This window comes from Dipodomys spectabilis, unplaced genomic scaffold, assembly GCF_019054845.1.
Source record: "Dipodomys spectabilis isolate Male_0828 unplaced genomic scaffold, ASM1905484v1 ptg000312l, whole genome shotgun sequence".
Taxonomy (NCBI): Eukaryota; Metazoa; Chordata; class Mammalia; order Rodentia; family Heteromyidae; genus Dipodomys; species Dipodomys spectabilis.
The window spans coordinates 2675043-2701537 of NW_024870989.1; the positions used below are offsets into that span (position 1 = coordinate 2675043).

The following is a 26495-nucleotide window of genomic DNA, read 5'->3' on the forward strand; positions in this document are numbered from 1 at the left end:
GACATGGCCTCTCCCAATGACCCATTCTCATGTTCATTTTTCCAGCAGTCAAAGCTGTCTGAGGCCCACAGGGTGTTGTAAGGATATAAGGGATGGATGGATCTAGCCTGTTGGGTATGTTTACTTTACATAAGTGAAACAGAAATCTCAATTGCTTAGAACCTACAATGGCCAGGAAGAGGGTGAACACTTCTGTTTTCACTGGAGGCCAAATCAATCACTGGTTCTTTTTGCCAGAATCTTTCACTCTTCTTTCAGTGAGGCTCCAGGCAGGTTGTCTGTGCCAAGCATTCCTCCATGGCCACCAATAACCTGTAAGAGTACGTTTTTCTTCAGAAACAGGGCTATGGGAATACTGCAACTTATAGAAAGCTCTAAGGAAAAGGTACTTCTGGGTGAGGTGCAAGTACCTTGTTGCTAGTAAAGTTGGGAGATGGTAAGTTCCATAAGTTTTCCTCTACCAGCCCTGAGGTTGGGGTAGGGTGGGGAGGGGTGGGATAGAGATCTTTAAGCCAAGCTGGTCTCACTCATTAGAAAGTAAACTGTCCCAGAGAGTGATCTGTGACTAGAAGCAGGTTATTTTGTGTCCTTGCCCCAGGGAGATCAAAGTGCAAATAGCTTCCATTGTGGGAGTCCTAGGGAGTAAGTGTTGATACCCCTGGGTCTCTTGTCCTAGAACTTACCAGGTTGGATGAACCCAAATCTTCTAAGGCTGCTGGGTCAGAACTGAAGGCAGGCCTGGCCAAGGCACTCTCATTCATCAGTGGGTTAAGGATTGAGGCCAAGCTGTGATGGAGGCACCACCCATCCTATCTACCAGTGTTTGACTAAGAACATTTTTGTTTTCTCTTAAGTACCCATTTATGAGTATTTTCATGAGTCTTTTCTGGTGGCTTTGGCTTATTTCTTTACACTTTTGAAGAAGTAGTTCTTGGTTCATAATTAATGACTCATGCCTTACTCCTTAGAAAACTCCTGTTGATAATTTTACCAGTAGACCACCATGTATTTCTCAGGTATGACTTTTGTTTTCTCCTTGCCAGAGCTCTGCATTCATTGCCACACAAGCTAATGTGGAGGTGATTCCTATAGATCGGTGATTTTTTTGTCCAATTGCTAAGTGCAGCATCTCCCTTATTCTCATGTACCTTAGTAATTGTATCAAATACTTAATAGAGTTCTTGACAAGTTTGATGAACAAAGTTCAGAGGTGAAGATGCAGCTCAGTAGTAGAGTACATCCCTGGCATGCACATGACTCTCAGTTCAGTCCCCAGCACCAAAAGGAGGAAAGGCAACAAATGTTAGGCTCAGGAGAGGATACATTAGGACTCATAGAACAGCAGCACCTAGATTGGCAATGAGGAGTTGTGAAATGAGGGAACATTGGTAGAATATTTGTAGGGGGAAAGAAGAGAGCCCCTTGATGTGTGTACCCTTTTAGAAAGCAGAGGTAAAAACAGGGAATAAACCTCTGGTAGTCAGCCTAGGCCATGGAAGGAAGAAGCCATGACATGTATGTTACTCTATTGGGACCAGAGTGTAAAGTGGCACCACCATACCAGGCCATGGCCCAACAAGAACAGGTTTGTCAGAAACACATTCTTGCATTGGAGAGATGTCTTTTGACCACTTTGGCCATGTTAATATTTCCTTATGCTGTTTCTTTTTCCTTCTAACTTGTCATACCTATAGCAGATCCTGTCCAGGAGACCCATTCTCTCTAATCTTATTCTCTAAGTCTCCCAGTTTATAGCTCCATATATCCTAGACCAAAAAAGTAGGGGGTAGATACTCTGTCAGACATAGATTGAAACTGAAAGCTATTTTTGAAGTAGACTTTGACAAGGTTCAGGTATTGACAGTCTTGTGTTGATATGTGCTGTGATTGCAACCAGCTTCTGGTCTAATTCTGAGATGACAGTGGGAGAGAAATGGTGATAGGACATCATGGACCACTATGGTTTCAAAACCTTCGCAGGTACATATCCATTCATGGATGTGCTATGAGCCAACATACAGATGTCTGTTAAAGGGATGATGGCCGGGAAAAGGAAATTTATTGGCCACAGATGAGACCAGCCTTTGGACAAGTGGTTGCCTTTCAGTGTGAGGCAAATAATGCCTACCTATACAGAGATATTTTTCAGGAAACAAGATGATTCACTCACATCTTCTTATCCACAAAATAATCTGAGAATAACTCTGGAAGACCAGAGGTGAGAGTCATGTGCTTTGTGTTTCTACACGACTGCTTTGCTTCATGGCTCTTTATGCTCTTCTGAAACCTCCTTCTGAGCTGGCCCACAATGTGCCCAGGAGGCAGGAATCAAAGGGGACTTGGAAGCATGGCTGCTAATCACTCTGGCCACACTGACTTGGGGCTGTAGGCATGTGCTGCGAATCTGCTCCATTCTAATGGTATGGGCTCCAGTGGGAGCTTTGGTTCTTACAAGGAGAAGGTAACAGTGCCTCTGTTTTTGAGCCATTTCCCAGGTCAGGATGTCTTTATCTGCAGAGGCTGGAGCTTTGCCATATCTCTCATCATGACAGGTTTTTTTCTTTTGACTTTTTCTTCTTTCTTTCTTTCTTTCTTTCTTTCTTTCTTTCTTTCTTTCTTTCTTTCTTTCTTTCTTTCTTTCTTTCTTTCTTTCTTTCTTTCTTTCTTTCTCTTTCTCTCTTTCTTTCTCTCTCTCTCTCTCTCTTTCTCTCTTTCCTTTTTCCCTTTCTTTCTTTCTTTCTTTTACTTTTTTTTCCTTTATTTTGTCGGTCATGGGACTTGAACTCTAGGCCTAGGGGCTGTCTCTCTGTTCTTCAGCTCAAGTCTAGCTCTCTATCACTTGAGCCACAGTGCCACTTCCAGTTTTCTGGTGGTTTCTTGGAGATAAGTGTCTCAAGGCCTTTCCTGCCCAAGCTGGTTTTTTACTGGCATACTATATCTCTGCCTCCTGAGTAGCTAGGTTAACAGTCAAGGGCCACTGGTGCCCAGTTTGACAGGTTAATTATTTGCTAAACATAACAATGGCCACATTCTGTCCTGGGAGAAGTTTCCCCATCATCCTACAACACTGATGGTCTTAGTGTTGTGGCAGAGCACACAGCAAGGGGGCTTTCTATGCATGCATATTGACTAATACCTGAAAAGGCAGCTTGCAAAGGCCAAGGAGATTGTTGTTGGAGAGATTGTTGTTCAAAAGCCCCTAGTGCTAGGAAGACTGTAGAAATGCATACATCTCAACTTGCACTGGGCATTTCCAAATTTTAAGTTCTAGTGTTGTTTCTTTTCCTTTGTACACAGCTTGAGTAGGTTGTTCCAGACAAGGAAAGCTACCTACAGAAGGTCTGTGTGCTAGCTACACTAATACAGAACAAGTTCAGGGCTTGATTTTTGGTACATTTTTAGACTGCAATCTGTTCACTGGTGAGGTTTTTTAATGTTTCCAAGATCATTTTAAATGATTTTGTGCCCTCTCACCATATCACTTAGGTTTCTATCCTAAGCTAAATCAGCAACAACAATAACAAAAACAACAACAAACAGACTGGACTCACTTGTAAAGTAGTTAAAAGTGCCACCTGCTGTTCAAACTGCAGAAATACCCATTTCTTGTAACCTTCAGAGAAACAAAGGCTTTCTTCTTCTTCTTCTTCTTCTTCTTCTTCTTCTTCTTCTTCTTCTTCTTCTTCTTCTTCTTCTTCTTCTTCTTCTTCTTCTTCTTCTTCTTCTTCTTCTTCTTCTCCTCCTCCTCCTCCTCCTCCTCCTCCTCCTCCTCCTCCTCCTCCTCCTCCTCCTCCTCCTCCTCCTCCTCCTCCTCCTCCTCCTCCTCCTCCTCCTCCTCCTCCTCCTCCTCCTCCTCCTCCTTCTTCTTCTTCTTCTTCTTCTTCTTCTTCTTCTCATTCTTCTTCTTATTATTATTATTGTGAAAATACCGTACAGATGGGTCTTTCTTTTCCTATGATATTCCTCTTGTTTCATAGTTACAGTGTATTTTGTCCCCAGCACATATGTCTCTCCTTCCAGAAAATAAGCAATGTACAGACTGTTTATTGCTGTTCTATGCAAAGCAAAGCACATCAGTCTGGGCATGAGTTTTCTGTAGTCTAGTTTGTCGACTAGTAAAATGCTTATAGTAGTCTGTACCCAAAGTGGTTCTTATCATTGGAACTTATGGTGACTTCCAGGTGATAAAAGAAGTCCAGAGTGCCCTGTAAACAGCCACTGCCGATGACAGCAGGTGTATCTCAGTGCACTGGGCAGCGTCTTCTATTGTGGCCTGGATTTAACTTACTTCATAGACCATCTCACAGATGATAGAAAGAGAAAAGGCACCAAGATGGCAGATGCAATCAGGTTTGCAGAGCCAATGTGTTTGCATCAGGGTTGGGGTTAGTTTTCCAAGTACTAGAACTGAAGATCACAGCCCTGCATAGGCTTCAATGTCAGTCATTTAAGTCAGTTGACTCGATTAACTCATCTGCTCTTTCTGTGAGTCTGATATTAATGACTGCTTATCAGAGGCCAACAACTGAAACCCAGCAAGTGCTCAGCATGTTGGCTAAGAGTGCTGTATAGATAATGTACAGCTGCATGGTACTTGTGCTGTACACTTCTCCTATGCTTCCCCGAATTCTAAATATTTCTAGTAGAGAGGAAAAAAGCTGAATCCAGCTAATGAGCACAACTTACATCTGTTGGGTTGTTTTAATAGTACTATCGTTTGATTGGACTCAAAGCCTCATACATGCTAGCATGCATTCTACCACCTCCTGCCCCCTTCTTGCTTTAAGTATTTTAAGTAATTTTTGGGCTTTGCTCTTCCCTCATGTACACCTCCCACAGAGCTGGGATTTCAGGAATGAACCACCTAGCCAGAAGAATTTGTTGAGATAAGGTCTGCTTGCTAACACTTTGCCTAGACTAGCCTTGGATCTCAGTCCCCCCATCTCTGTTATTCCCCAGAATAACATACCTATGGTTTGAAATATTATAATCCCATTAAATATTATAATCCCATTATTATTCTGAGTTCTCAGATAGGAGTTTTGTGGTGCTAGAAGGCACTGCTTTCTTACTTGACTTGAAATTACAAACCTTCATCAGTGGACATAATTCTGCTCTAGATTATCAGAACCTCATATCAATGTGTGACACTGCTCATTGTTAAATCATAGTTCAGGATATGTTGCATGATTTTAAGCCTCACTTTTTACACACACACACACACACACACACATACACAAACACACACACATACCATTGTCTTCAGTGGTGACTTTGTACATCTTCTGTGAGACCACCTGAGTCCTCTCCTGTGCATCTTAGAGCTTTTTTTTTTTTACCAATCTTGCTGCTCTCCAGTCTGTTCCCTCCTCAGGTATCCAGTCTCTGCCCTAGACAGTGGCTGAGGCTTGTAGTACTGGTATTAGAGAAAGAGAAAAGATAGATACAGATATTTAAGTAGAAACCTCATCTCTTGCACTTTTAGGTGATTTTAGATGCTTGTTTTCATCAGATCCTCACTCCTATTGTTTCTCCCAGCCTCCCAATGCCATGTCCTTCTCCTAGATCCCACAGAAGGCTCAACTGATAGTATAGGAAACCGAAACATTGTGCTTCTGTGAAACCTGCATTGCTGCTGCTTTGAGTAAATGTATTTTTATCAGTGATAATTTTGCTTAATGGAATATGGGAGAATCAGAAAAAACTTCTTATTTAAAGCTGTTTCACTTAACCTTTCTCTTACTCAGTTTATTTAAATTAACTTCATATGCCTATGAGGGACATTACACAAAACAATCTTTCTATGTATTATATTTTTGCCTGTTTCTGTGGTATCATGACTCAAATTCCTTAAACTTTTTGAGGCAAAACTCTTCATTGTGGCAAATATTCAGAATGGAAGGAAAGGGAAGTGAGAATGGAGATCAATTAACATCTTACATCATCCACTGTCCAGGGCTGCTATTTCCACTATTGGAATTGATGATACCCAGTTTGCAGATTCATTGTCATGAAATGGCCCTTACATCATTGATAAAACTGAGTATCTTGGGTTCCCTTTATAGCATTGGACTTTTGATGTCTGCATACTATGTGTCTGAAGGACCCAAGAGCAAGCTTATCTCCACAGAAGTGAGGTCTCCTCTCATGATAGAGTGAGATAATGTGGGGACTTTCCAAAGGAAGAGGCTATTACTCAGCACTCCTATCTTACAGGATTTGGAGAGAGAACAAAACAAACCCATAAACTGGCCCTAGAACTTGACCTCTTCCTACTCATTCCTTTCTTCTTCAGATAATAAAGCTGAGTAAGCTGAGGAAGGAAGCACACTACCTCCTAATTCAAATTTTGTTGCCTGGTTTCCCCAGACAATTCCTACACCATTCCATGAGGGTTTGACCTAACATCTGATCTTGTCAAGTGTCTTCTCAGAAGGAATTCTATTGAATAATAATGTCTTCAAAAACTAACTTTGTGGAAAATCTTTCCTTCCCTTCCATATCTAAGACAGCCTTTAACTCAGTTCACAGATGATCCAATGGGAACAAATACAAATTGTGTATGCTGCATTGTACACCTTTTAATGTTTATGGGCTTTCATTTTAAGTTTTAAAGGATAAGTATAAAAACCAGGAGCCTGCTGGTTCATGCCTGTAATCCTAGCTACTCAGGGGGCTGAAATCTGAGGATTGCAGTTTGAAGCCAGCTGAGACAAGAAAGTCCATGAGACTCTTATCTCCAATAAACTACTAAGAAAAAGCTGGAAGTGGTGTTGGGATTTAGTTTGTAGAACACTAGCTTTGAGCACAAAGAGGCTCAGAGACAGTGCACAGGCCCTATGTTCAAGCCCCATGGCTAGCAAACACAACCACATGTATACTTACTTAACAAAACTGTACACATTTCCTCTTTAGGTCCATCATGATCTCTTACCACTAGCCACACTGCCGCTGGATTTTTGTAGTACATGATCGTACAGCTTTGTGGACCGGAGAGGTCTCTCCTGACAGGTCATTTCTACAAAGATTTGGTGGGTGGCTGTGTTTTAACAAACTGAGTTTCTGTTCAACTCATGTTTACAAATGAGTTTACACATCATCATTGCACCCTTCCTCTGAGCAGGGCTGCTGGTGAATTTAGCATGGACCTCTGAAATAGAGACATAATTTCATTTGACATTATTACCATTCCAGGCAAAAATTGAAATTCCAGTTATAAAACAATATATCAATCCTATTGAAATCCTGGTATTGATTTTCCTCAAAGACTTTGAAACCAGAATTTTTTTTTAATCTTGAAAATGTAGTACAGAGGGGTTACAATTACATGAGCAAGGTAATGAGTACATTTCTTTTTTGGGGGTTGGGGAGTCCGGTCGTGGGCCTGAGCTCTGGGCCTGGTCACTGTCCCTCAGCTCTTCACCTCAAAGCTAGCGCTCAACCTCTTGAGCCACAGCACCACTTCCAGCTTTTTATTTCTGCTTCTGTGGTGCTGAGGAATCAAACCCAGGGCCTTATGCATGCAAGGCAAGCACTGTACCACTGAGCCACCTTCCCAGCCCAAATGAGTACATTTCTTATCAAGCATTGTTCCCTCCTCCTTTGTTTCCCCTTACCATCCCTTCCCATCTCCCTCCCCATACCACACCAGAGTTGTAAAGTTCATTTTTTGACATAACGTCTTGTACATCTCATTGTTGCAATGGGTCCACCTGTATCCCTGTTTAAACAATTTGTTTTTTCCCTTCCCCTCCACAAATTATAGCAACATCAAATACAGTGAAAACAGGGTTTATACTGAGGAGAAGGGACATAAAAAACCACAAAGCAATCATCTTATAAATATGTTTAAAACAATAGCAAGAAAGAAAAGAAATGTGAGTCCTTATCTTGGGGTTCATTTCACCTAACATCAACTCCTCTGAATATTTCTGCTTGTCTCAGACATACACTAGTCATTGCAAATAAGGGAAACCATGGGACCTGTGTTTCTTTGGGCTTGAGATGAGAATTTTTTATATATGTACAAATATATCATGGGAGAAGCATGGAATCGTGGACAGTTTTTGATTCTTATGTGTTCATGTACCACAGCTTTATCATTAAACTCCATTGTGAGCTTTTGAATAATGCCTTGGGCCATCTCATTTAGAAACCTTAGATATTAGTGCAGCTTGTTCTTTTAAAGGATCAATTCTTGCATAATGCAAAACATTACTTACCTTGGGGGCAATTGGCAAGGCTGAGATGAGGTCGGCCTCACCTAACAGACTACACCTCACACCAATTGCTGGAATCTGCATCTGCAAGCCCTGTTCTCCTGTGTTCCTTACAAACCTCCCAACCTCCCTCCTTACAATATAATCTAGCTGGAAGCATTGACTCACACTTGTAATTCTAGCTACTCAAAAGTCTGAGATACATCCAGAGGATTTGTGTTAAGATCAGATCAATTAGAAAAGTCTGTTAAATTGAGCCTCCAATGATTAGTACAAACAGAACTGAAAGTGTGATTCAAGTAGCCAAGTGCCAGCCAACTAAGGAGAAGACCCTGAGTTCAACTGCAGGACTTGCAGAGGGAGGATGGGGGGGGAGGAAGGGGGGAGGGGAGATGCAGCACTATATTCCATCTGATAGTATTCAGAGGATGAGGAACTAGTAGGAAGTGCTTCAATAGCTGTTGTCAGTCAAGCCCTGGCTTAGAACTCTGTATATGAAAAGTTGTAGTTATTGTTCAATGGTCAGGCTCAAACTACCTATAAAGAATAACTTTATATGTATGTAGGTATAAGTTTATGCTTCGATCTACTGTGTGAAATCAGAACAAGAAACTACCTCTGAAAACAGAATCAGCTGTATGGTAGGGAGGAAGAAGCAGATTCCCTATATAGTATAGCATCAACCTCCCTGGAACTACAAAGCCTATAAAACAAATTCCAGCACAGCATTGGCTGTGTTTTATGGCAAGTTCTTGTCCCCTGCAAAGGCCACCCTCTCCCATGTCTGCTTTGCTCTCCAATTTCCTGTGGCAGTAACATCCACCAACACATAATGGGATACAGGCATTGAGATGCTTGCTGATCTTTCTTTCCAACCTTATGTCTTAAATTAGCTTATCTCCATGTCCATAAGTTAATTTAGTCCAGTTTATAAGACCTTAGAAAATACGTGTTCCCAATTCAATGTGTAAAGTCTCCTTGCAGGGGCAGGTTATATCCCTTGGTCAATAACCCTTCAGTCAGTACCAGACAATCTTAGTGCCAAGTTCACTCTGAATTTTCCTTTTTCTTGGATACAAGAACTCCCTAAAAAAAAAAAAAAAGAACTCCCTAAAATCAGTATGATCTTTGGGTCTTCAAAGAGAAAAAATTGGAAATGCTATATGCAATAGTCAGAGTGGCCAAGAGCCACTGTAAATACGAAAGCCGTTCTGGCTATGTCACCTACAATCGGTGGCAGCAGCCACACCTGTGTAATATCCAGGCTGTAGGTAAGCCTTTACAACCTGCAGCAGGTAGATCCACAGTCTACCTTTTCTGGGAGGAGGCTTTTTAAGAAATCTGTTTTTATGATTTGCACAGTTTCTGCTTGGCAACTTCCAATCTAGAATATATTTTTGTCATCTGCTCACATATGCAATGTTTTTACTTGTTCCCTGTGTATTTTTTTTAACTTTAGAAACTTAGTGAATACTTTCATCCAGTCTAAGAAGCCTAATTTTGTAGCAGTAAAGGGCCCAGCCATTGGACTAGAAGCATCCATATTGTCTCTTTGTGATGTGGTTTGGACCAAGGAAAAGGCTTGGTTCCAAACACTCTGTACCCACGTAGGACAGGATTCAGATGGCTGCTCTACTGGTATCTTTCCCAAGGATATAGGAGGCACATCTGTGAGTACCTTGGTTAAAAACTTATTTTAGACAATGTCCTAAGAACCTGTGCTTTGGGTGTTGTTCCACTCAGGGTATCTTGTGTGTTCTCTGGGGACATTTCATCAAACCTACTTGGTTCATGTAGGCCTTTCCTCCCATGAGGAGCCTCCAGATTTACCTAAATCACACTGATACTCAGTTTTCAATCAAGAATTTTCTTTTACTTCACTTTAAAAGCTGCCCTTTTAAAGTGGCAGTGGGAGGCCATGCACTAGTTGCTTACACACACCTGTAATACTAGCCTTTTGGGAGGCTGATACCAGAATTGCAGTTTGAAGCCAGTGTAGGCAGAGAAAACCAAGAGATTCTTATTGCAATTAGCCTGGAAAAAGCCACTAGGGATCAGTGGCTGGAATGGTAGAGTGCCAGCTTTGAACAAAAAGAGCCAGGTTAAGAGCCAAAGGCCCTGAGTTCAATCCTATTATACACAATGTCCCCCACACCCGTACCCACACACCTTCCCCAACAAACACACAAGAGCAATTAGGGAGCAAACTTGCACAAATAAAAGAAGCGGGGAGAGGGGTTCAGTATAATTTTGTGGTTCATTTTTTTCACTATTTAAATTGGTCCATTCATGATGAGAGATTGTGTTTGTGTTTTCTCAATTACATATACCTTGTTCCTTAGTTCTAGAGACAGACTGAGAGTGTTAGCAGAGAGGAGAATGCACAGAGATTGAATTCTGTTGAAGGGAGGGACTGGATGTCAGATTGGATAGGGGACAAGTGCAACTCCTCCAGCTCCACCACTGAGTGTCCCATAGTTTGACCTGGCCAATTGGCATGATGCTGTCTTTGTACCCATCAGTGTGGGGAATGCAGGAAGACCATTGTGTCATGGAAAATGACTGTAGCTGAGGGAGTTGCGGAAGGAACTGACAGCCCACTGCTGAAATAACAGGATCTCCCTTTGGGGTTCACAGCTAAGTTTACATCCTCATGTAGAAATATCCAGTATCCAAGGGTATCACTTCCTTGGGGAGCCTACAATGAGGGGAGATAGTACAATTTCAGGCAATCTTGGGAGCAATTAGAGTACAGTGAAAAAGAAAATGCATGACTCCTCTCTGAAATTCCAGAGGGTAAGAGTAACTGAGGAGAGCAAGCTGTCAGTCACTGCTGAGTTGGTAGGGTTGAGAAGGAAGGCACATTGGAGCTGGAAGTCACATGTGTAATCCTAACTATTTAAGATGCTGAGATTTGGATGATCATTATTCAGGGCCAGCCCAGGCCAAAAACTGGGTGACATCTCCTTAAGCTAGCAATGAATATCAACTTCACTACAACAGGAAGCTTAAAATAGGTGAGTCCAGGCCCAGGCATGTACCTGGATAGGAAGCAAGACCATAACTAAAAAATGACCAGCACAAAATAGGCATATAGCTCACCTACCTAGCAAGTACAGTACTCTGAGTTCTAACACGAGTACCATGAACAAGGATAAGCATGGTGACCTCGGTGCCCCAGTGTGATTCACTGAGATGGCTGCAGCATCTGTTGCTCTGTAGACTCCTGCCAAAGAGGAACAGTCCATCGACATCCCTCAATCTATGTCTACCAAGACAGCAAATGCTGAGCAGAACCCCTCACAATGGCCAAGGATGGAGGTTTGGTTGGAACTTTGGCCCCTCAAAGGGGAGGAGAGCAATGATCTGCAGGACCAGATGGACTCCTGAGTGAGAGAAGGGCAGAAGGAGGCAATGTTGAGGTTGGTATGGGGTTTGTGTTTAATGACTAATATGGCTTCAGTGGAAATGTTCTGACTTTGAATAATATGTTTTATGACATGTGAATCACGGGAGAGCTAGGGCAGTGAGGGAAACACACTTGTGTAAATTTTCCATAGGTTGAAACTTACTCTAAAGTCTAAGTTGTTTTTGAAAACTGAAATGTGGAGAAGTTGATAAAAGAGCACAGCTCCCCAGTACTGGCACTGTTGTCTGTAGACTTACCTGCCCTATCCATCCCTCTACTGGTGGGTACTTGTCCCCAGGGTGCCTCATACCCCATCCCAGTGTGCTGCTCAATCCAGAACAGCTGCTGTTGGGCAGGGAGGATCAGGAAGCCCTGATGCACTCATGTGCCAACAGTGCCTCCTTCCCTTGGAGGCACAACACAATCCAGAGCTCTGCAGCACCCTATCATTGCTATGAATTGGAGCCACCAACACTTGGGCTTTGCCTGCATTATTCCCCCACACCTCCAGACCAGCCTTTTGGGGACTTCTGAGACCTGGAGAATACGAAAGGGAGGCCTGGAGGCAGCATCTATTCCCATTGGAGCACTGAGTTTGCCACAAGGACCTAACAGGCTGAGAATCTTGGAAATGAACAGTGCAGGGTGGCTAAACCTTGATACTCTCTGCTAACATGTAGGCATTTACTGACATTTATAGTCTAGCCCTCTGTGTCCACCAAACCATGGCCATTTGAGGTGTGTGTGTATGTCTGATAAGTCAGAAAGTGAGTGGCTAGCAAACAAGAATGACCAGTGCTAATGGGTTCACATGGTTGACTGTATTGGCCCTTTATGAGAGATCTCTGGTAGATCTGAATGTGATGTTGCAGTTGACAATTCTTTCCATCAACTCATCCCTCTATTTATCATTCAATTCACATCCTACTCCCTACTTTTCCAGCTCTCTGACCAGCAGTCCAGGTTAACACTCAGTATTGTTCAGCCCTAATACTTTGACATCAAGTAGATGACCAGTGCAGTCCCATTTGGGGTTATTTTCCTCTTCTTGCCACTATACGATGATACTGTAAGGAAGTGGTCAGTCCCCTCCTTGGCTTGCATACCCACACTGTCTGACCACAACCAATCCATTTCTATAAGCTCATAAGTTCTTAGTAAGTATTAAGGTGTCTTCTCAGAAATTGCATGCCACGTTTTAGGCTCCTGTCTTTCTTCACCTGTAGCCTAGCATACCTTCCTTGGGCAGATTACTGAGTTTTTTTCTGAAACTTCGCCAGCAATTTGAGAAGAGTAAGGGTTGGACTCAGGTCTCAGCCTCCTACTTTCCTGATATCCAGGAGTCCCATAAGTACAAGAGGGTATTCTGCCCTCACCTTGGAGGTCCATGTTTAGCACATGATGGTATCGGGTCAGGTCCCATAGTGCTCCACCTGGCATTGAAATGCTGTTTTGTCCATTTTACTATGCTGTGTCCACCTATCCCTACCTGATTAAGGGTAGATCTTTAAGCTCATTGTGAGTTATTACTGAAGAAGGTGACTTGCTAACAATTAAATGCTAATTCTACCACTAAAGAATCTTTATTTCCAGGAAAATGTTAAGATCATTGTAAACAATAATCTGGGGGAATGTGTGGAGGTGCAATGGTATGGGAGGATGAGGGTCAACTAGAGGAAAGACTAAGTAAATATGGATAGGTAAACACCATCTAACCAAATGGCATTTTGGAAGTGGAATCTTTGTACTGAATGTTTCAGTGGTAGAATTCTTGATGGTTCATTGTGTTTGGAAAGATTCAAACTGGTTTGAAGTCTCTGCAACATAAGCACATGCAACTTAATATTATCAGTGTACACAACAAGTGCATGAGTATGTGAAGTTGTACACATACACACTCATACACAAAGTTGGAATTGAAGAGATGTTATTAGTACAGACCTGGGACTAACGGGCCTGTGCTACCAGCAGCACAAGGTGACCTACACTATGATAGCTCTTGCTCAGATTGTATGCTCACCGTAAGCCATACTTCCAGCCCTTCTTTTGTGATTATTTTGAAGGTGGGATCTCAAGACTTTTCTGCTTGGGCTGGTCTTGGAGCCACCATCCTCCAGATTTAAGCCTACTTATTAGCTAAGATCACAGGTGTGAGCCACCAATCCTGGCCCACTGCTTGTGTGTTTAAGTGGAAAATAGTTAACAGCCTTGAATCAGCCATGTCATTCACACTCTTGGCAAAATTCAGGAACTCCTTTTATTGTCTTGCACATCCAGTCATTTGGAAAAGTGAAAACACAAGTCAGGAAAGACTCCCTAGTAACAAACAGATGTGTATGGAGCTAGCTGGGAAGAAGGAAAATGGACCACCATGACAGTGTGCTGGCTAGAGACAGATGGCTCCAGTTAGACCAGATGGAGAGAACCAGATAAGGGCGTGAATAGAATGTAAATGGAAGAGAGCGATGTTAGAGCTATTGGCTGACTTTCAAAGGGAAGAAAACAAAAAGAAGTAATGAGGCTAGTCATGGTGGTACATGCCTATGATCTGCATACACAGGGAGCTTAGCCCAAAGTCCTACTTAGATTAGACCCTATCTCAAAAAAGAGAAGAGAAGTTACTGAGAGAACAGAGTGGAACCACTATCACTGAGTTCTCTGGACCTCAACATGTTGGCATATACTATTGAGAATATATTTCTATTGGCTAGCAGGACTAGGCTGTGGCTTCCCTACTGTATGTTGAGAAAGAAAATGATGCTCTAAGATGGGAAAATTCAGTGGTCCTAGGGCCCTTCTCCTTTATCCATTCTCACTTGTCTGCCTTGAAGAACTGACTTAATATAAAGAACAAGGTTTAGTGAAATTTCTGATAAGTGTTTACTTATAGTAGATCCTTTTCCCCCAAGGAGAGGCTGCTTAGTCAACCTGTGGATTAGCAGAACATTCCACAATCTTCAGATGCTCATGACCTGTCCAAGACTGTGCTCAAATGCCAGCCTCACTTAGGGTGATGTTCAGAACCTTGCAAGGCTTTCTGCTGAGGAACAGGTCCCCTGCCACTGTGTTCATCTTTTTTGACTCTCTTGAAGGATGGTGAGTCAGCCATACCTGTGCCCTCCAGCATTTGCTCGTGTGCTCTGTGCACTGCGTGGAAGTAAAAAAGCAGTGGAAACTGTAGTGTCCTCTGGGCACTTTTCATGAAGATTTCATCTCTTGAGAAGGGAGACTCTATCCACTGCTTGTTTACCTGAAGCCCAGAAGCTCTGGGTCTGGTTTTCAGCACTGCCAGGGAAACACAGAAGGAAGTCATCATTTCAACCCATTCTCCCCTCTTCACCCTGCATGAGCATCTGGGAGCCTGTTGCTGGAATGGTAAATCCAGACACTTTCCTCTGAAACCAAAATGAAAACCTGGGACAAAATTAAAGTCAGTGTAAAGTGAATAAGCATGTATCGATGTATACACTATTACATATTGTAAAAACAAAAGAATGTCCACTTCCTTCATGCAGTCATTCGAAGTCATGTGTCAGACTCACTCAGCATGGCAATAATTTTGGGAACATCAAAGTCCTGGCTGCTTTGTCTCTTATAGTTATATCCACATGGTGAAATGTGATATCCAGCAGTAATAGCTCAGCCATTAGAACATGGGCTCTGTGTCTCAGGAACAAGTCACTTTTTGTAACTCAGAGAGGAAAAGAAACCCCAGACAGCCATTCTATGCCTGGCTGACTTCCATAAGATTAACAATTACTTGGCCTTATTTATGGCTCATTTTCTGCATATGAAGAGTTCACACATGGGAGCTGGCTTTAGAGGACAGAGTGCAGATAAAAGAAGTTAAAACAATAATCTCAAACACAAAGTAGACCTTTTCTAGTTCACATTTTTGGAGTCCATATGATTCTGAAGGAGGTTATGCCTTTCTCATAATAGCCCAGCCCATCTGCCCATTGGATCATGACTCCACACAATTCATAATTAGTGTCTACTAGCATGTGTGCCACAGGGTCTGGGGTTTGTGAGTACCCATCCTCAGTGTTGACAGTGGGGGATGAGGCCCCCTCTGTCTGCTTGCATCATGTTTCACATCTCAAAACTCTCCTTCCTTTCAGGCCAATGAAACGATGCTCAGTGGTTGGAAGCTGACCACACAGGAAACTTGTGGCAAAGGCCTGGTCTCCCAGGTTTCTGGCCAGGGAAGTCATGGTTCTAGTCATGGAGCTCGCCTCCTGTAATACAGTTGTTCATGTAGTTGGTTCTTTTACATGTTAGCTTTTAAAAAATAAAATCTTGGGCTGGGAAGGTGGCTTAGTGGTAGAGTGCTTGCCTAGCATGCATGAAGCCCTGAGTTGGATTCTTCAGTAACCACATACCCAGAAAAAGCCGGAAGTGTTGCTGTGGCTCAAAGGTTAGTATGTTAGCTTTAAGCAAAAAATGCTTAGGGACAGTGCACAGGCACTGAGTTCAGGCCCCAGGAATTGCAAAAATGAACAAATTGTTGATCAGCTTTTACCACTTCAGGCCATAAAAAAGGGTAACAAGGCTCAGTACTGCTGCTACAAGAGCTCATGTCTTCCCACAAACAGAGGGATAAGGCTCATGTCTCTCACTTTCCAGTACCCAGAAAACCCTCATATGGTGAATGGATCAATAAAATGTGGCATACATGTATGAGGTTACATATATATATATATATATATATATATATATATATATGTATATATATGTATGTATGTATGTATGTATGAGGTTACATACATGTATACCACATTTTATATACATATATGTATATATAGATATAAATATATACACATATGTGTGTATATGTACATATATATACATATATATAAATGTATGTATAAACACACACACAAACAGAGAGAAATCCCACTCATCCATCAGAGAGCATGATGCACTACCATTTGTAATAATGTGGAATGACTGGGAAAGCATTATATTATGGGAAGTAATCCAGACCCAGAGAACACAAGCTTCATGGTTTCCCTTATTTGTGGCTGCTAGAATGCTCCAATAAACCCAAAAGCAAATACACTCAGTTGTATACTAATAGTTACAGATGAATTAACTGAAGTATAGTAGACTCTATGAAGAGAAGAAATAGTGTGGTATTTTTTCCTCTAAAGAAATGTTTAATGGTTTGCCAAGAAAACAAAAACTCTCAAAGTTTGCCTGGCAATCCATTCACTTTTTAATAACTTAGTAATTAAGGATGCTCTCACCAGAGTGGGCAAGAGTAAGCGTAGTAGTCACACACATTTTAGTGACTAAAATTCCAAAGCCTACTGACATCACAAATAAATGTATCATGTTTAAAATTTTAATCTATTTCTATTTCCTAACTTTCCACACCAAGAATTATTGTCTTACAAGGGAATATGAAAATAAAAACATCCATTTGTGGAAATGAGCATGAGGTTAGTTGTTCTTTCTCAGAAGTTTGTCTCAATGAAAACAAAGAATTAAACTTAAATGCTGGGGAAAATAAATGTTATTACTTCATTATACCATAAAAGAATGTAAACTGTGAGCAAGGTAAATATGACAGGCAAAAATAAGGCAAATAACCGAGTTTCAGTGAAGTAAATTTCTTTTTTCTCATTGCTATCTAAAACCCTCCATCTCTGTGTTCTTCTGGTACACAGCTGAGAATCTAGCAGACCAGAGCAGAATGGACAATCTCCACACAGGCCAGATGAACACAGTGAGTTGACAAGTACCCAAGGAGTGGGTGTTTCAATATGGGAAACTGTTGGAATAATTATTCTTTCCTCATAATCCAGACAAATGTTCATGCCAAGGTCCAAAAATGTCCAAGTCAGGCTTATAAAGGCCACAGGTGAAAAAGAAATAATCTAACATGAAAGTTAAATGTTTCAAACAGAAATGTGGTTATGCATGACTGTAATCCTAGAACTCTGCAATGTGAGGCAGGAGGATCTTGACTTTTAGTCCAGCTAGGCAATAAAGCCAGGTCTTGCCTTAGGACGCTCAGGTTTCCTACTATCACTTGCCAAAGAATAACTACTTGCAGTAGAAGCACTATCTGAGATTTCCATGGCACCCTCTCCATCTTCACATTCATTGCCTTTACTGGTTTCTTCTCTGCCACCATTTTCTAGTCAATCAACTACAGTTCATCTTCCTTGGCCCTATCTTCTGCACACAAATTGTTCCTGCCAATAGTGCCAATCCTATTGTTTCTCTGTATTTTAAACAGTGTCCTATCTTCATCTGATTGATCATTTTCACTGGATCTCCATGGTATACTTGTGAGCTCAATTACTAGATGTGGTTGTTTCTTTGGTCTTGGAGATAATTCAATATTTCAATAATTCAATATTTCAGATGTCCTGAAATCCCTCTCCAAACTTGAGCCATGCTTCAGAGAGGGAAGCAGCAGCTTTGCCCACTCTCCTAATACTTGCTCTTCTGACCTGTGGTGGACTCTTGTGAAAAGGATGGGTACTCTATGTCCCACTTCCTTTTCCACTTGGATCTGCTGGTGCCATCACCAGAGACGTGGTATCAACCCATGATAATATACTTGTTTGGAGAGAATAAGACAAAAACCAATAAAGGAAGCACAAGGAAAGTATATGGTGTTCAGTGTGAAAATAGAAAATTCATAGTGAAGCAAAATTTATGCAGGTTAAACCTTCATTTTCAGAGGCCATGAAGGTCAAGCCATCATACTAGTTCTTCATGTCTGTGTGTAACGTTTATCCTCATGCTCTTCTGTGGTCATGTAGATCATACTGACCACCAGGAGTCACTGGAAGTACAGGATACATTTGGTGCAGGGGTGCAGGGGTTCTCCTGAGGCCTTTTTTGGCACTGACAGGCCAGTGATGAGGGCAAGAAGGAAGCAGCAGTAGTTGCAGGAATTACTGCCAATTATTAGATATTAAATTATGTCTCCAGCCGGGCGCTGGTGGCTCATGCCTGTAATCCTAGCTACTCAGGAGGCTGAGATCTGAGGATCGCGGCTCAAAGCCAGCCCGGGCAGGAAAGACTGTGAGACTCCTCTCTCCAATAAACCACCAGAAAACCGGAAGTGGCGCTGTCGCTCAAGTGGTAGAGCCCTCGCCTTGAGCTGAAGAGCTGAGGGACAGCGCCCAGGCCCAGAGTTCAAGCCCCACGACCGACCAAAAAAATAAATAAATAAATAAATAAATTATGTCTCCATTTAATGATGCGTCCCAGCTGAGCAATTAATAAAGCATTAATTAATAATTACTCAATATCCTGTTATTGTTTATTATATATGTACATATATACATATATTTACATATTTTATAGAATGAGACAGATGTCTATATATAATTAAATTATGCAGCATGTGTCACTACCTATTATTAGGTATTTAATTATGTCTCCATGTAATTTTTATTCTGGTAATGCTTAATAAAATATTAATAAAACTTAACACACTTCCTATAATTGTTGCATCTAATTTAATCTAGAATGATTCACTAATTCAACCCTTTATCATTTATTGTAGTGACAATTATTCCACCTATGCCATTTATTACATTTATGACATCCTATTACATAGCATATAGATTTGCATCCAAATTATACATCCTACCTGACACTGAGCACTTTCAAAGAAAAAGAAAACGTGTCATGCTCAGCTTCTCACTCCAAGATTATACTTTTGGCAGTGCTGGGATCTAAATTCAGGGCCTAGAAGTTCATGAATGAGTGATTGTAAGCACAGCAGCCAATTCAGCTCCTAGGCAGTTCCCAGGCCCTGAAATCAAGCCCCATATGTTGACTCCATATTGTGCTTAGTGTATCTATTCACTAAATTTTTTCTTTTATGCATCTATTTGCCATTTATTTTATTGACTGTTATTACACATGGAAAATTTATTACATTTATTACAGAGGATATAGATTTGCCTATGTATGAAACTTCACACCTGACATCCAAGACTTTCACAGAAAAGGAAAACATGTGTCACCATGGGCTTCTTACTCCATGATTCAATTTTTGTGAGTGCTGACATCTGAACTCACAGCCTACAAGGCCCAATGCATGAATGGGTGAATGTCAGCACGCCAGCCTGGTGCATATTGAACCCACAAGTAGTTCCCAGCACCTGAGATCAAGCCCCAGGGTTTGACAAAATAAGAACAGATTGACATGCAGATGGTAGTACACAAATAAATATAGATCTTTATAGAGTGCCAGAGATGTCTATATAATATTCAGTTATATATGCTACCTTCCTACCAATTATTGGGTACTTATTATGCCTCCATGTAATTAATATTGTTTTCATCCTTAATGAATTATTAATTAAATCAACCACTGTCCCAAAATAATTGCGTCCATGTAATTAATAGTATTCATTTAGTGTGCCAAAAATATTCATTAAACTCCATCAGCCTCCTAAAATCACTCTAATTTTATAGTAGTATCATTCAGGAACAACCAATTCAACCTTGAAATTCATAACCTTCCATCGGTATTCCTATGAATAGGAACAAGACTGTTAGGATCTCCTGCCATTGGTAAGCTCAGGACCGGGCTTCCCACCCAGAGCCTATGTTGCCATGTTGGCCTATGGCTTCCCTGATAGTCTGCCAGCCTTCAGCAATGCTAGGTTACCAACACTTTTCAACTGTGTCATTCCGACCCAGGAAGGTCACCTTGCAAAGAAAACAAATGTAAAACTTTCAGCCATATGCAAGTTGCCAGGGTTTTTTTTTCTTGTGTTATTTTTTTTCCTATCAGCCTTTGGGGCCCAGGAACCCAGGTTCAGCTGTGGGTCCAGTGGCTAGAGTAAAAGAAGCTGAGGCAGAGTTGACGGACCTGAGTTCAAGCCTTGTGCTTGACAAAATAAAAATGCATACATACATACATACATATCTGCATACATATATACATTAAAAATATATAAAATATTTTGAGGCTCCTTGGCTTGGAATTCAGGCCATTTTTTCTGCCAGGCCTGGGATTTGAACTCAGGGTCTGGGTAAATCTGCAGCATTGTGGGGAAGGGGAAGCTCACCATGCTGGAAGACAAGAAAGTCAGACCTGTCTCCAGGGCCGGAATTCAAGTCCTAGCACTCATATACATTTTAAATCCATGGTTTATATTTACATACACGTTTACTGCATATTGTAGCTAGTGTAGTTATTCATTTTATTCTGTTTTATTTATTTATTATGTATTTTAGTGAGTATGATTACACATATAACATTTTTTACATCCTATTTCGTAGGACATAAATTTGCCTATGTATTGTACATCATTCCTGAGACCCAGGACTTTCACCGATAAGGAAAATAAGTGTGACAATTGGCTTCTTCCACCAGGATTAAGTTTTTGGCAGTTCTGTTATTTGAACTCAGGACCTAGAAGGCCCACTTCATGAATGAGTCAATGTTAGCACACCAGTCTGATGCAAGTGAAGCTGTCAGGCAACTTTGAGGACCTGAGATCAAGCCCTAGGGGTGGCCAATATATAAACACATAGATGTGTAGATTTCAGTGTGTGTGTGTGTGTATTTACGTATGTATATGCATCCAAAAATGTATACAGAGACAGATAGACATTTATGTAGATTTTAGTGTATAACTCTATATAAAGTGATGTCTATATCTTACTTTTATATATTCTAATACTACCAACTATTTGGTCTAAAATTATGCCTCCATTAATTAATCACAGTACAAGACTTAATAAATATTAAATTATCAATGAGTTGTATTTATTGCATACAAACTTATAGAATGACAAGCTAATTAGTAATTCAGTTAGTACATTTCAAACATCCTATTAGTGTTCCTATACATAGGAACAAGTTTCCTAGGATCTTCAGCAGTGTGTAGGTGCCAGTCCCAGAATCCAACTCAGGGCCTAGATGTGTGAGTTGAGCTTCACTAATAGCCCACCAGCTTTCAGCCATGCAAGGTCACGTTCAATTTTCAAGCCAAGTCATTGAGACCCAGGATGGTCACAGTGCAAAGGAAACAAAGGTAAAACAGTTATGTAAAACTTCCTGGTTTTTTCCTCCTCCATTTGTGTTGGTTTGATTTTTTTTTTTTTTTTGCCAGTGCTGGGAGTTGAACTTGGATCCTAGGATCCCTGGATCATCTGTGGGTATAAAAGCTGCACCCCAGCCTAGAGTAATCATGGTTTAAGACACAATAAAATGCTTCCTTGAGCAAAAAGAGCACAGGGAAAATGTCTAGGTTCACAGTTCAAGCCGCAGGACCTGCTACACAAAATAAAAGCCAGTAACTCCATGTGTCTGTGTATGTATGCATGTATTTCTATTGGTGAACATCCAGATTCTCTATGAAGAAAAGCACCCAGCTAGGAAATTTGCTTTGAATAGAATGATTTCATAGCACAGAGAGTGCTTTCAAGACAGTGCATGTTCCGGGGCTCCCCTCACTGTTCCCAGTGTAGCCTGAGTGTTTCTGTGCACCCCAGGCAGCTGGAGGAAGTCTGCTTCATTGTTGGAACAGGCAGAACAAAAGCCTCACTCCTGTACAGCGTTGTAGCAATTCATCTGGGGGCAATTGGTGAGGATGAATGTGGGTGGGCTCTGAAGTCCAGGAGAAAAAGGCCTCTTTGTACCCCAAGCTCTTTCTCTCCCCAGTGCTCTGTTTTGACAGGAAGCCTTCATTTGTGCCACTTCCCATGTCAGGCCTGGGTTATGTCTCCGAGCTCTTCAGCTCAAGCTCTACCACTTGAGCTACAGCACTCCTTCAGGCTTTCTGGTGGTTCACTGGAGATAACCATCTCAAGGAATTTCCTGCCCAGGCTGGTTTGGAATGTGATCCTCAGCTCTCTGCCTCCTGAGTAGCTAGGATAACAGGCACGAGTCAGCAGCGCTGGCTTCCACTTCAAGTTGCTAAGTGGTGAGTAGGAGATAATAGTCTCATGGGACCTTTTTTGTCCCGGATATTTTTGAACCCAGATCCTCAGATCTCAGCTTCCTGAGTAGGCAGGATGACAGACCTCAGCTACAGATGCCTAGGGTCCTTGGTTCCACGTGATAGGGCACTAGCCATGAGCGCAACAGGGAAGGGTCACAACCGAGAAAAATAAGCCAGGAGACAACTCATTACAGTTCAATACATACTTAATTTTGGCCCTGATATGGGGACATATTTGAGCTTCAACTTTCTTATGTGCACAATCATCTTATTTGTGGACCAGATGAAAGAATGCACCCTGTGGAGAGTTCCGGGAAGATGGCGGAGGAGAAGCTGGAATCTGAACAAGCTCTTGCATAGAAAGCAGTTTCAGAGTTCCAGTGAGCAGTCCCAAGCCAGAGAATCACACCAAGTGTGCCATCACAGGACAGAGAGTTAGTCAAGAGAGGGGAAGCCAAGCAGACACATCTGAGCGCCTGCCAGCAGCTGCCGCTGCGGCGGCAGGGTTGCGGTGGCGACCACCGCCGCGGGGGCATACCTGAGACACAGTCCTGGACGAAGGAGCCAGACACAGCAGACGAGCGGATTCTACTCAACACCAGCAAGAACCGACAAGGAGCGGAGAACTGCATCCTGCACTTTGCAGACCAGAGACGACCCAGGATCCAAGACTCGGCGTGAGTAGAAGCCCGATTTCCTCACTCCTTCTCAGGGAGCAGAGGAGGGAAGGCCACCCCTCCCCGCCCCCAGCACCGGTGATCTCTATCTTGGATACCGACAAAGCTCGGAGGAGCGGCTAGCTCCAGCTCAGGCCTTGGAATAAAACAAGTCATTTAGCAGGTCACAAGAACTTAACGGCGAAGTGACCTCACAGACTCAGTTCCATCCAGGGAAAAGTCACCCAGCTCAGGCGCCAGCCATTGGAGTGGCTCTCCTCACCGGGTAACCAGAGCCAGAGGCTGCCCCTCCCTCGAGCAGCCACCACAATCGATAGAAAAACAGAAACCTTGAGAATGGCTCCAGGCTGGGTGCTGTGAGTTTTTTTTTTTTTCACAAAATAGCCCCAGGGAAAAGCTACTGTTTGTTGAAAGGGCTCAACTCTACCCAGAACCTAGCCTCATCACTGCATCCCCCTCTTTTGTGATTCTCAAAGCAGATCACCCTCCCAGTAAACTAACCTGGGAGGGGGATCTCAAAATCTTGGGTGAAGCAGAGCATTTTTCTGCCTGTTCCAACAAACTGACTTAAGAAACCAATCAAGCCACAGGACCTCAAGCTGACCAGAGACTCCAACCAGACTCTGGTTACAGACAAAAGGGAGATACAGGACTCTTCCCATCCCTCCCCCCCCCCCCAAAAAAAATCAAAGAACTTTTTTTTTCTTCTTCTTCTTTTCTTTTGTTCTTTTTTTTGTTTTGTTTTGTTTTTCGTTTTTTGTTACCTTATATATATAAAAAAATGTTTTTCCTTTTCTAAAACTTTTATTAATCTTTAATTTTTGCCTCTTCTGAAAAAATAATTGTTTTCCAGTAACTTTTTTTTTTCTCCTCTTATAATTTTTATTTTAGGAATACGTGAATGTGTGTTTTCCTTTCTTTTCTTGTCTTCTTTCTCTTTTTCTTTCATTCTTAATTATCTTTTTTTTTTGTCTAGCTATACTGAACTTCTGATCTTTTCTTCTCACTTTCCTATCATTTCCACATTTTCCTCGTTTGTTCTTTATGTGACTTAACTCTTGTCCTGCACATCCTCAGATAAACCCGTAGTTAACTAGTAGACCTTATCCCCCATTGTGTACACACTTAATCCACAAACTTATTACTCAATTCAAAACCTCTGAGACTTAAATTCATTAATAGCAGTACTACCTCTTTATACCTATATAATATTTTAAGCATATTTTTAAAGTTTTTCACATCTCCTCTATGTCCCTCCCTTTCTCTCAACATATTCACATTCTTCTCTAAATAGATGGTCTTTTAATCTCTATAATAACATTAATTTTTACGTTTCTATTTTTTTTCTGGTCTCTTTTCATTCCCCTTTCCCTTTCTTCTTTTTCTCTCTCTCTCTACTTGCATCCTACCCAACCTATTTCCTGCATTGTGAGTAGGACATAGTTAACTCTCCCTGTGCCTCCCCACAACAATCTATTCCTATTTTTTACCCATATCTCTCCCTAACCCTAATAATTTCTGGTTTTCCAAATTCTTCTCTGCGGTTCGAAGTCCTTTAACATATAGTCGTTTGATGTCGAATAGATGTATCTGTTGAACTAGATTGTATCTGTAGACTATTGACAGTACAAATGTAACCTTTGGTTGATGGTTGCCTTAAGATAGTGTTCTAGCACAAAACTGGTGCTATCTTCATCTCAAATGGGCAGAGTAAGCCGGAAAAACACAAGAAAAATGGCAAATTCGGGTATCTCAATTCCCAATCTTGATAATCAGGGGTTAGAACAGATAATGAATAATCCAGAGGAGAGTTCCCAAATAGCTCTACAAACACTGCTGGCAAACATGATAAATGAGAAGTTTGACAACGTACAAAGGACTCTGTATGAGTGTGATAGGGAGAGAGAGGAGGCATTCCAGAAGTTTATACAGGAATATCATAAGCGTGAGGAAGCTACTCAAAAACTGATACAGGATTTGCGTGAACAACTTGAGAATACTCAAAGAGAAAGGGAGGAATGGCGTGAGCAGGCTGAGAACACTCAAAGAGATCTGCAGGAATCCCACGAACGGGATGAAGCTAATCAAAGAGTAATACAGGAATTGAGAGACCAGGTAGAGAACACACAAAGATCACTAAAGGTATTCATGGAATCCATTAACAAGGAGCTGAAGGAAGTCAGGGAGACCACAAAGGGAATGCTGAATGGAACCCAACAGAAGGAATGGGAGCCCAAAGAAACCATAACAAATCAACTAAGTGATTTGAGGACAAACACTGAACACCAAATTAAGGAAGTAAAGAAATTCATACAAGACCTAAAACAGAGCTTCAACAAAGAACTTGAAGCCATCAAAGCTGACCAACTAGAAGGAAAAGAGATAAAAAACAAAGTAGAGAGTCTTGACAGCAGGTTAGACCATGCAGAAGATCGAATCTCAGGGATTGAAGACAGCCTAGATATTATAGAGAAAGAACATACAACCATCCAAGACAAGTCCAAGAAATATGATAGATCTATCCAACACCTGGAAGACACCATCAGAAGGCCTAATCTAAGGATAATGGGTGTAGAGGAGCACCTAGAAACAGAAGTTAATGGTCTAGGAAATTTGTTTAACAGGATCCTAGCAGAGAACTTCCCAAACATGCAAAAAGATAGGCCTGTCCAGATACAAGAAGCCGTTAGAACCCCAAATAGACCAGACCAGAATAGGACATCCCACCACCACATTATAATCCAAACAGGATCAACTCAGGAAAAGGAAAAGATCCTTAAAGCTGCCAAGGAGAAAAGGGTAATCACCTATAAAGGGAAACCAATTAGAATCACCTCAGATTTCTCAGCAGAGACAATCAAAGCAAGAAGAGCCTGGAATGATGTATGCCTTGCCCTAAAAACAAACAACTATCAACCAAGAATACTGTACCCAGCTAAACTCTCCTTCATAACTGAAGGCCAAATAAAAACCTTCCATAGCAAAGAAAAATTGAAACAATACATCTCCACCAAACCAGCCCTACAAAAGATTCTTAAAGATGTCCTACACATAGAAAACCAACAAGACCGCAATAAAGGCCAAGAAACTGCACCCAAACTGAGAATCCAAGAACCATAGGAAGAACCCAGTTTTCGCAGCCCCCAAGAAGGTAGATAACATGGCAGGAACTCCCAAATACCTCTCAGTCCTATCTCTTAATGTTAATGGACTGAACTCTCCAATTAAGCGACATAGACTGTCTAGTTGGATTAAAAAA

General features: G+C 41.6%; 1 pseudogene; it reads left to right on the plus strand.

Annotated features, from left to right (window-relative positions):
- Positions 1-15872, plus strand: part of LOC122127784 — a 92194-nt pseudogene extending 76322 nt beyond the window's left edge.
- The last annotated feature ends 10623 nt before the right edge of the window (positions 15873-26495 follow it).